This window comes from Chrysochloris asiatica, unplaced genomic scaffold (assembly GCF_000296735.1).
Source record: "Chrysochloris asiatica unplaced genomic scaffold, ChrAsi1.0 scaffold00030, whole genome shotgun sequence".
In the NCBI taxonomy this organism is placed as follows: Eukaryota; Metazoa; Chordata; class Mammalia; order Afrosoricida; family Chrysochloridae; genus Chrysochloris; species Chrysochloris asiatica.
In genome coordinates, this window is record NW_006408548.1 from 6,562,131 (window position 1) to 6,573,119 (window position 10,989).

The 10,989-nt window shown below is 40.2% G+C and overlaps 1 protein-coding gene and 1 pseudogene across 1 annotated transcript in view; one reads left to right on the forward strand and one right to left on the reverse strand.

Annotated features, from left to right (window-relative positions):
* Positions 1–10,989, forward strand: part of GADL1 (glutamate decarboxylase-like 1) — a 247,673-nt gene that overhangs the window by 152,260 nt on the left and 84,424 nt on the right. The gene's annotated exons all lie outside the window — the stretch shown is intronic.
* Positions 7,118–8,972, reverse strand: LOC102842821 (annotated as a pseudogene).

A 10,989-nucleotide genomic window follows, 5' to 3' on the forward strand; every position in this document is an offset into this window, starting at 1 on the left:
AATATAGCCCATGTTTATCAATATATATCATGTTTATAAAATATGTGTTATATTCAAGTTAAGGAGCTCTGGTAGCATAGTGGTTACAAGTCGGGCTGCCGACCTCAAGGTCAGCAGTTTGAAACTACCAGTGGTTCTGCAGGAGAAAGATAAGGTGTTGTGCTCCCGTAAAGATTTACAGTCTCGGAAACCCTGTGCAGAGTCACTATGAGTTGGAACCGACTCCATGGTACTTAACAACAACAACATATTCAAGTTATCTATGTAATTCTGATAGAATTCATGTTGAATAAAAATATTTTATCGTCTGCTATCCTGGAGTCTTAGTGTGGTGCTGTGGGCTAATGTGTCAGACTGCAAAGTCGTTTGAACTGCAAGGTCAGTGGTTCAAGCTCACCAGCTACTCCTTGGAAACCCTATACAGTGTTGCTATGGGTCAGAATCGACTCTACGAATTTAACAACAACAAAAATCCTGGTGTAGCACTGTAGGATAATCACCAGACTGCTAACCAGAAGGTCAGTGGTTCAAACCCACCAGCTAGCTGCTCCTTGGAAACTCTTAAGAGGGTTTCTGTGACTGAACTGGCTTGATGGCACTTAACCTAATCCTCATTCAGAGGTCTAAAAAGTTTTCATAGGAATGCCTTGTGAAAAAAATTGGGAGGAGGGGGGACAGCAACGGGAATAAAGGAGATGCACTTAGTTTGTAGTATTAATTTAAAAGCCATATTTTCACAATATAATTCTGTATGTTATGGATTTAGTGGTGCCTAGCCCTCCCACCTCCCCAATATGCATTGTAAATCATAGTCCCTTGTGTAACACTGGGGGTTAATGCGCTGGACTGCAAGGTCAGTTTGAACCTCAAGGTTAGCGGTTCAAACTCACCTTCTGCTCCTTGAAAACCTATACAGGGTTGCTATGAATGGGAACTGATTCCACTCCATGGCACTTAACAACAACAACATAGCTGTGTTTATAAGCTCATTAGGGAATGGGGGTTTGTTATGTTAATAAGGTACTATTAGTGTAGGATGTGTCTTGAGTCAATCTCTTAAAATATAAAGGGAGTGGATTAAGCAGCAGAGACAAGGTAGATACCATGTCAGATGAACTTTGTGAGAAATAACTCTTGTGGGCGTGGTCCATCTTCAGGAATTCATAAGATTGCTAAACCTGACAAACAGATTGTTGATTTACATACAGGGAGGGAATTGTAACCTGGATGTTCTAGGACTAGGAAATTTCAATAAGAATACGGCCATTAAGACAAAGAATAAGCCATTTTGGCTTCTTGGGGGGTGGGGTGGGAATGGGATGTGCCATAGAATTGTACATGGAGAGCTGGAACTGGAGGAAGGGTTTTTTTGAAACAAGAATAAAAACCATTTGCGGCAGGCCATGTGGCAAGTCTGCCCATGTCTACTGGGTTGGGCACCCAATTTTGCAAAATCGAATAAAGAAAACCTCACTCACGCTAAAATGAGTACAGATTGAATTACTTGAGCGTTTGGTTTGTCAGTATAGAAAACAAATTAGGGGACTATCACCAAGGATCCAAGGAACAGAAGATGAAGAGACAAGGACCTTCACTTAGAGCCCACAGAGAGAAGAAATCTCCCCTGAAGTCTGAATTTTGACTTCTAATTTCTTAGCTGTGAGAAAAGTACTCTATAGATTTGACACTCGATCATTTCCAAAGAGATATTTTATGATTCCTACATTTTTCTTTTTTGAAGTCCTGGTATGGGGCTGTAGGCTCACAATGTAGACTTCCTGGTCCCCAGTCGAAAAGAAAGAACAAGCTTTTCCTGTATGCCCATTATATTGGGAGCAGGCCACACCCACAAGGAAACATTCTTTCAATTGATTGGCTGATCATAGCCAATGATCATAGAGTTAACTCTGCTGTATTGGATTTCACAGTGTGAATACACACGTCTCTACTGGCAAACCACTGGGAATCCTTTCAAGTTAACACAAAACCATAACTACCATACTCCCTCATACACACACAGAGTTTCACAATCTCATCCTGTCCCTTTTTTTGGTCATTATTAAAATAGCAAACAGGTAAGTATCAGTGTTTTCAGGTGGATAAAGTTTGGTCTAGTCTCACAGGATTTTAGGGGCAAAGAGTAAGGGTCAACTACAGAGTCAGAGAAGGACTTTTACTCAAAGTCTGTTAGCTAATGCTGGAACAAAAATATCTCATGCAGTAAAAAGTAGCATACAAAAACCCTGGCTCTGTAGTTAATGGAATGTGACAATGTGAGTCGAGTATGACACTGAGTGCTTGGGAGAAGCATTAGCCACTTCCTTTGTCAGTAGACACCACATATACTCAGTAAACATAGCTATTGTTCATGCCTAGAATTCACCAAACAAATATTCTCTGAGTCAATTTAAACTCAACAGCTTGGTAAAGAACTCTGATAGGCTCTAGCTGCTTTCTCCCTGGAGTCTTGGCTCTTATCACTAGCCATGGTGGAACATGCCTCAATAATGCTGCCAGATCTGAGGGAAAGCTGGAATCTGATAAAATGAGTAAATAAAGCACATCATTTGAAATTAACAACCATGGTCTCTTCAGAAGTCCTTCATTGAAGGCCATTGTAAAAATTCTAATAGTGTTGCATCCTTTATGAATAAAAAAAGAGAGATCTAGTTGCAAACTATCTTTATGGGCTATGTTCTGCATGGTAAATTTTATTCCCTGTTTTGCCTGTGTGAGTTAATATTGCTTGCATTTTTTTTATTAACTAATGATTTGTGAATAGAATAGCACAGGATATAAGCCTTTGATTTTGCTTATTAAAATGAGCTTGGCCATAGCTTCCCTTCCCATCAAAACCCTCCATGATTACCCTCAATCTTTTGTATTAGTAAAAGTGGGGCTCTAAATTCTGTCCATCTCTCTGCCTCCAATTTAAGAAAAATATTGGTTGCAAAAAGAAAACAAACGAACAAAAAAACTAGATTAAAGAACACATTCTTCTAGCAAATAGTTACATCAGTAAAACCACACTTTGATTTATAAAAATGATTCCAAATGGTATTCCTCTAGTTTACAAGCTCCTCTAGATTAAACAATGCCTTTTGAGCCATACTTACTTTAATTACCAAGTATTTATCAATTATTAAATTTGATCAATGGTTTGGTAAGAGGAATATGGCTACTGAATACTTCAGTTTTGTGTATGGGTGACCTAGAAGGTGGGTCAATAAAAGAAATAGAAAACAAAGAAATGAATTTGAAGGAGGTCTGGCTGGATGAGAGATGTTAGGAGTAACATCTGTTACAGTTATCTGGTGATGGTTGGCAGCTAGCATTCTGTTACTATGTATCAAGGAAATGTTAGGGTTAAGGATAGCTTGGAAGTTTTAAGCTGAGAGTAATATAAATCACTAGAAATGAAGGAGACTTCAAGGAGAAAAGAGGGCTTAAAAAGAGAAGCCAAAATCTTGAGTTATTGTTAAGTGCCATCGAGTCGGTTCTAACTCATAGTGACCCAGTATAGGGTTTCCAAGGAGCAGCTGGTGGGTTTGAACTGCTGATCTTTTGTTTAGTAGTCTAGTGCTTATTTTACAGCTACAGGCCCAAGGAGTTTGAGGTGTGAAGATAAAGTCAGAGATGTAATTGTCTTGTGCCACTGAACACGAATCTTTTGGTTAACATAAATCACATCACACACCTTAGATGCAAAGCAATCTTGGAAATGTACAAACAATGTCTATGCAATATAGGAAGAGCCTTTGCAAGGAGGTTGGCGTAGATGCTGACTCAATATAATGTCTTCCATAGAAAGATCAGGGATGATTTCACTGAGAAGGTAGCATTTGTACCATATTTTAGAAAGTGTTTCCTATACCACATGAATGACATAAGACTCTGTTCAAGGAAGTACTTTACAAATTGTAAAACAGCAAGCAAACAAAAAAGACTTGATTTGTGGACTGAGGTCACCATGGAGACATTTTTTCTGGATATTGAGATTCCAGGAATAGTTTTATGCTTATACTTACACTAAATTTGTATGTTCATGGAAGGTCTGCATTTGCTTTTCTGTACTTTTTTTTTTTTGAGTATTTACTATATTATCGCATGCTGCACTTAGCCTACTACATAGATAACCTCATTCAGTCTTCTCATCTACCTTCAATAAAGTGGATTCTATTACTGTCTCCAGTTTTCAAAGGAAGAAACTGAGGCTCAGAGAAGGTAAGTTACCTGTCCAACACTGTAAGTTAGTTAAGTGAGTTTGTTGGCTGATTGGTTAGTTGGTCAGTTGATTAGTTAGTTGGTTGGTTAGTTAATGTGAGAGTCAGTCTGATCCTAAAGTTTTAAGCCCTATCAGTGTCACATGGTGAGAGGAAGGGAAGAACAAAGATGAAAGGTAACAAGGAACAAAGTGTAGAAAATGTAGATGCAACAGAAGGCAAAGGTGGGAGAGACTGTGGTCTGGAGAAAACACCATCAGTGGACTCCTGCAGAGAGCTGAGTGCTCTGCCAAAGAAAGAGAAGCACTCAGAGTTGAAACACTTGGTTCATCCTACTGTGTCTGTGAAAACACATGGCAGATCCTATCATGTTATATAAACATATATTTCAAAAGCAAAGAAAGTTGGTCAAAACCAAGACTTGGGGTTCAAATGACTGTGGAAAAAGAAGTTCTTTGTTATCATCTTAACCCCCAACAAGATGGATTGGCACAGTCACAGAAACAATATACTCAAGTTTAACAATGACTGTAGGAATGGCATAGGACCGAGCAGTGTTTCATTCTGTTGTGAATAAGGTTGCTATGAGTCGGAACCAACTCTACAGCACTTAACTACAATACTGAGTTTTGTCTTTGACTACAATTCACATTCACTAGCTCTGAGACTTTGGGGTTAGGTTACTGCATCTTACCAAGGCTCTTCTGTAAAATTTATTAATACCTAACTTTTAGAATTGTTGGAAAGATTAATTTGAAATAATAATTGAATACCGTGGTGCTCCACACATAGTAAAGCACTCAGTAAAGTTTTTCTGCAATGATTATCGATGGCTACATAGCCTTTTAATTTTTATCATAGATGTCTTTGGTTAATTTTTATTGACTTGCTAGCATTCTAAGTAGCTTTGCTGATGATGTACTCTGGTCAGAGATTAAAGAGGGAAGGCTGGATATTTATACCGTACAATTTCAGCAAGGGCAGGAATATATTTCCCCAATTCCTTTAAGTTCTCATAACTTTATGAATCTGATACAATAGCTATGATAAATATTTGGATAACTTGAGTACTAGGTCCTCATGTTCTGCTTGTGTATGCTCTATGGGAAAGGCTATTGTTATTGTATGCTATTAATCCTGACTAATAGCAATCCTATTTGGCAGAGTATTAACTACCACAAAAGGCTTCCGAGGCTGTAATCTTTACAGGAGCAGATTACAGTTCATTTCTCCGCAGGATTGCTGGTGGGTTCAAACCTCATGGTTAGCAGCCTAGCAGTTAACCATTGCTCTACCAGGGCTCTGTTTGTGTATGCTGCAGGAGAGTTTAAGCCCTGGGATAGGAACAAAAGGCGAACACAACAACAACAACAAGGAATGAAACACTAATTCATGGGTTCTGCAATTATTCCCAGAATATTCACTAACGGCATTGCATTAGCCTTGGCTGCACACAGCCGTAGTTCTGGGATATACTTGGTCATAAAAAGGACTTTGCAGATTACCCTTTCATTTTTTTTTAAAGTCTCTTTAGATTTTCCATGCAAATTTTGCTGAGCATTTAAGGCTTTTATAGGTTTCCGATGGATGATCTAGCTTCCATCTATTCCTGTTTCCACTTTTGATAACTAATCTTATCTTGCTTTCCTGTACCATCTGATTTTTAAATGCCAGACTCGGTAGGTTGATTTCTGAAGCTATATTTAAAAAGAGACATACCTGCATATCTGGCCTTTCACTTGGATGGCATTACTTAAAGAGAAATTTGATCGGATCTCAGATATCATTTCTTAGTTTCTTTTTAAATCACATCCTGGAAGCAGAGGCACAACTATTCACAGAGGGTTTCTTCCATGAATGAAGGGTAGTATTTCTGCTGAGATCAGAACCTTCCAGCCTGGATTCTGAAGTCAGTCAGGAGTTGTGGTTTAAACCACCCTAGAAATGAAGAAGGAAGCTGAAGGGAAATGTTGAAACATACAGTTGGGTTCCTCTTTCTGGCCATATTATCCCTCCTTTCTGTACATGTTCCCAAGGACCCTCATTGAATAATGCTAGATCAGTGCTATCTAAAAAAATACTAAAAGCAGAAAACATACAAAACTCAAGTGACTTAAAACAAGCTTTCATCATTGTTCTTGAGTCTCTACATGAGTTAGGTAGTTCTGTTGTGCTGGGATGGGCTTACTCTTGTGCTGACAGTTAGCTATGGGTCAGATAGCTCTACTGATCTTGATTGTGTGTGCTGCTGCAGGTGGAACTAGGATAGCTTCATCTGTGGTAACCAGGTTCTTCTCCATATATTCTTTCATCTTTTATCAACCTAACTCAAGCTTGTCCTCTTGTCAAGAGAGCAGTTGGAACTTTACAAGCTCACCATCACTTCTGCAGTTTTCAGTGTTATTGTTGTTGTATGCCATTGAGTCAGTGACCCTGTTTGAGTTTTCAAGAGTGGCTGATGAGTTTGAACTGCTGATCTTGCAGCTTCCAGTCCAGTGCTTATCCAACAGCCCCATGCCAGTACTGTTTTCAGTACACCAAAGCAAATTATAAGACCAACCAGACCAGAGAGGAGGTGTGATGGAGAACAGAGTGCACATGTTGATGTTTCATTGCAAAAGTTGATAGAGGGGTAGAGAATGGGTACTGTATGTGCAGAAACCCTATAAAGGGTGACTATGGGTAGGAATCGACTCAACAGCACTTAGAAACAACAACTGTGAAGATGCTTTTCTTTATAAATTTAGTATTGCAGAGTGCTTTAGGAAATAACAATCCACGTCCACAATTTCACATGACTGGCCAAGAACCTTTTTTCATCTGTTTACCCAAGGAAATGTGTTTATTACTCAGAACAACAATAAAGGTCAGGTTTTGAGGTGCCACACACCCTTTTATTTCTCTTGGCGGCAGCAGCGCTTCCAGATCTCCTCAGTAAGACCCAGGCAGTGCTGGATACATTTCTTCTCTTCCTCAGAGAACTGGCCCAAGAGTTTTTAGACAAATATATTTTGATATTTCAGGAAAATGTCTTGAAAATGTCACATTCTCTAGGGACCCAGATTTGAAATGGAAGCTCAAATATCTGCACCATTTTAGGTCAGTCCCTTTCTCTTTCCTTGTCAACGGGCATTTGTTCTTGGTCTCCAAACACACAATCATCTTCATGTACTGGTCCTCCTTTTGCTCCTCCAAAGTGGCAGACACAAAAGAAAGTTCTCTAACGAGGGACACCAACCAGCTCAGATGAGAGATGCCACTGAATACTGGGAATCCAAAACACTCTTCTTCCAAAGGACCAACTGTGAAGAGAAGCAATCCCTTAAGCAGATCTTCACCCACCACTTCTTTCTTCAGAAATGCAAACTCCTCCATTAAGAGTTCAATATGTCTGATTCTCATATATCCACATATATAACAAACCTGCAGGAACCATGTGGGGACCATGTCTGACTTCCTCTGGCTTCACAAGGGGAAAGGAGACTCAAATTCAGTATCAGCCCACACCAGGAATCCGGGGACACAATACAAGGTCCCAAATAGAATGGGAGGAAAATGTAGAACAAAACTCAAATTCCTAAAAAATGTCAACTAAAGGAAACCCCAAGACTATCACCTGAAGATATCCTTTGAACTTGGAATTGAGGCTATTACTACATGTCACCTTTCAGCCAAATAATAAATTGCCTTATAAAATACACAATAGCACATGTGAGTAAATGTGTTCCCTTAAACAATGAGACTAAATCAACACTTACCCAAAAGCAAAGATGAAATGGGAAGGGAAGGTGCATCAATGGGAATAGAATACACAGAATGGAAATAATGAGACTGCTGTCATATTATAACTATCCGTAACCAATGACATGGAATACTTGTATAAAAATGTTAAAAGGGAACCTAATTTTCGGAATAAACTTTTTCTAAAACAAAAAAATTTAAATTGAAAAAAAAAAAAAAGAATTTATTTCGATAGAAATTTTGCTAAATAAAGGAATATATAGGGGGGGAAAAAGAGCTCAATATCTTCCTCATGTAGGATTTTTCCTTTTTGCTCAGCCAGTTCCCAGAGTTCCTGAGCTGCTGCCCCAGACAGTGTCATGGGGGTATTCCACAAGGACATGCTTGCCAGCATTTAGGAACTTCGTTACATAGCCCTGGTGGCTAGAACTTTCAGTGCAGATATAGGCCACCTCATGGCTCAAAAGAGCATCCTCCAGAGAAATCTGCTGGAGTTCATCAATGCTCCCAAGCTCTGGTCTGGACACAAAGTCAATCAAGTTCAGGAACGCTGAGGAAGCACCCAGGTCCCGAAAGTCCCTCATCCGCAACAACCCAGCTCTGATGAAGCCAACCACCACCATGCCAAAGGATCTCTCAGGGCTCTGCGTTCATCTTGGCGGCTTTCTTCAGTGGCTGGTGAGGGTTAGGAAACTCGAGTTCTCAGCGAAGCCTCAGGGTGGGGCCGCCCCAGAAAGGCCAGGAGTCGGTGTGGTGACCTGTGCACTGGGACCTGGGAAATCGGAGCCCCTCACCCAGTGTCCAGCACTCTGCTCCAGGATGGGATGGAGCAGGCTGTGCTCCAGCTGGAAGAGAAGGAACCCAGCCAGCGCACCGAAACTTACAGAGATCCAGGACCCCAGGCGGGGCGTTCTGTCCGGGAGGTCCAAGCGTGCAAGGGCAGAAGGGGTACCACCAAGTCAGCAGGCCCCGGGCTGTGCAGGTGCCCTGCTGCAGCTGCGCACCCATCTCGCGTGTTAGGGTCCAGGGAGGTCGGGCACGTGTGGGTAAGAGGGGTGAGTCTGGCCTAAGAACCTTTTGAGAACAACTTTCTTTTTATTCCCATATTACATATTAGGAAACTGAGCCCCAGATCGGTTGGGTTACTCAGGATTTGGTGGAGTCAGGACTTAAATTTAGTTCTCTTACCACCAAGTATTTTCTTTTCATAGTCCAAGGAGGAAGTAAAAAGAAATGCTACTTGAGGTTGTTGTTGTTGTTGTTGTTGTTGAGTGTCATCGAGTTGGTTCTGACCCATAGCGACCGTGTATAGGGTTTCCGAGGAGTTGCGGGTGAGCTTGAACCACCGACCTTGCAGTTCAAACAGCTTTGCAGTCTGGCACATTAACCCGGTAGGTGTATCATTTATATCTGAAATGTGGTGAGTTATTTTATCTTTGCTGGTGGTGGTTATGTGCTGTGGAGTTGGTTCCGACTCGTAGCAACCCAGTATAAAGTTTGTTGTTGTTGTTGTTGTTAAGTGCTGTCGAGTCGATTGCGACCCATAGCAACCCTGTACAGGGTTTCCGAGGCTGTAGATCTTTAGAGAAAGAAAGCCTCATCTTTCTCCCGCGGAACAGCTGGTAGTTACGAACTGCTGACCTTAAGGTTCGCAGCCCGACCCAGTATAAAGTTTACGAGGCTGTAAATCTTTATGGGGGCGGAAAGCCTCAACTTTCTCCGGTGGAACAGCTGGTAGCGTTGAACTGCTGATCTTGAGGTTAGCAGTATGGCTCTGAATAGGAACTTCCTCCTTGATCAGCGGATGGAGGGACCGAGTGTGTTGTGTACAGTCTTAGGTCTCTCCTGTCAGGACTCAGTAAGGTGAATTTAAGAATGACCTACATGCTGAGGTCTTCAAATATGGTAGCCTGAAAAATGCGCACATGAAAAAAGTCCACACGGAAAGCCTACACCAAAATAAAACCCATATACTAATTATTGTTAGGGTTAGAGTTAGAGTTAGCTATTGTCCGTGTTTGCATTTTTGTTGTGTGCATTTTTCATGGTGGGGTTTTTTGTTGTTGTTGTTTTCTGTGTGGGCTTTTTTGATGTCCATGTTTTTCCTAGAACCATTTGTCTTCCCATTTGACTATAACCTCATTGAGGGCAAAAAGCCCTTCTAAAGCAGTGCCGAATGCGTTTACCATACTTAATATTTTTACCATTACTGTTTTGTAGTAAATGAGTATGTAACAAAACATTTACTCTTTCAACATTTTTAACTTGTATAATCCAGTGATATTGTTCTAGGAAAGATATATAAATAACTATAATATTATAATTAGTAAGTGTATTTTCTCTGCAGCTGCCTTTATCTAAGAAGAAAAAAGGAAGATTTCCTTAGTAGTATTGCAAAGGATAGAGTCCCGGTGTGGCTTGTTAGATGACACTGGGTTGCTTGCTAACCATGAGGTCAGTAGTTCAAACCCAGCAGCCACTCCTCAGAAACCCTATATAGGATTGATGTGAGTTAGAACTGACTCTATGGCACTTAACAACATTGCAAAGGACATAGCCCTCTGAAGACAGGCTCAAGAAATGTTCTAAAGTGGAAGAAGCATCTCTATCATCGATCCTTTAGCTTAATAATTTTTTTTTTAAATTTGTGAATAATCCCCTATGTAGTTATTCCAGAGCTGGCTTGGAGAATTGTTGACCTATTCAAAGTTTTTATTCTGTACTAATTCTAAATTTATGATAGGGATATCTTCTTCTAAGAGTTAGCTTGAAACTGTCTCTTTGTTTTGTTGCTATTTAATGAAAAGAAAATAAATTCAGGTACATTAATAAATCAAGATGGTGGTTTGATTACATAAGCATCTCTATATAAACCTTCAAGTCCATAAATAGATATCTCCTATTTTAATAAAAACAAATGTAATTGGGACATAATTTGCAGTAAAGTAAAGGTTGTTGTTAGATGCCATCCAGTCGGTTCCAACTCTGGTGACTTTATGCACAGCAGAAGGAGATATTGCCTGGT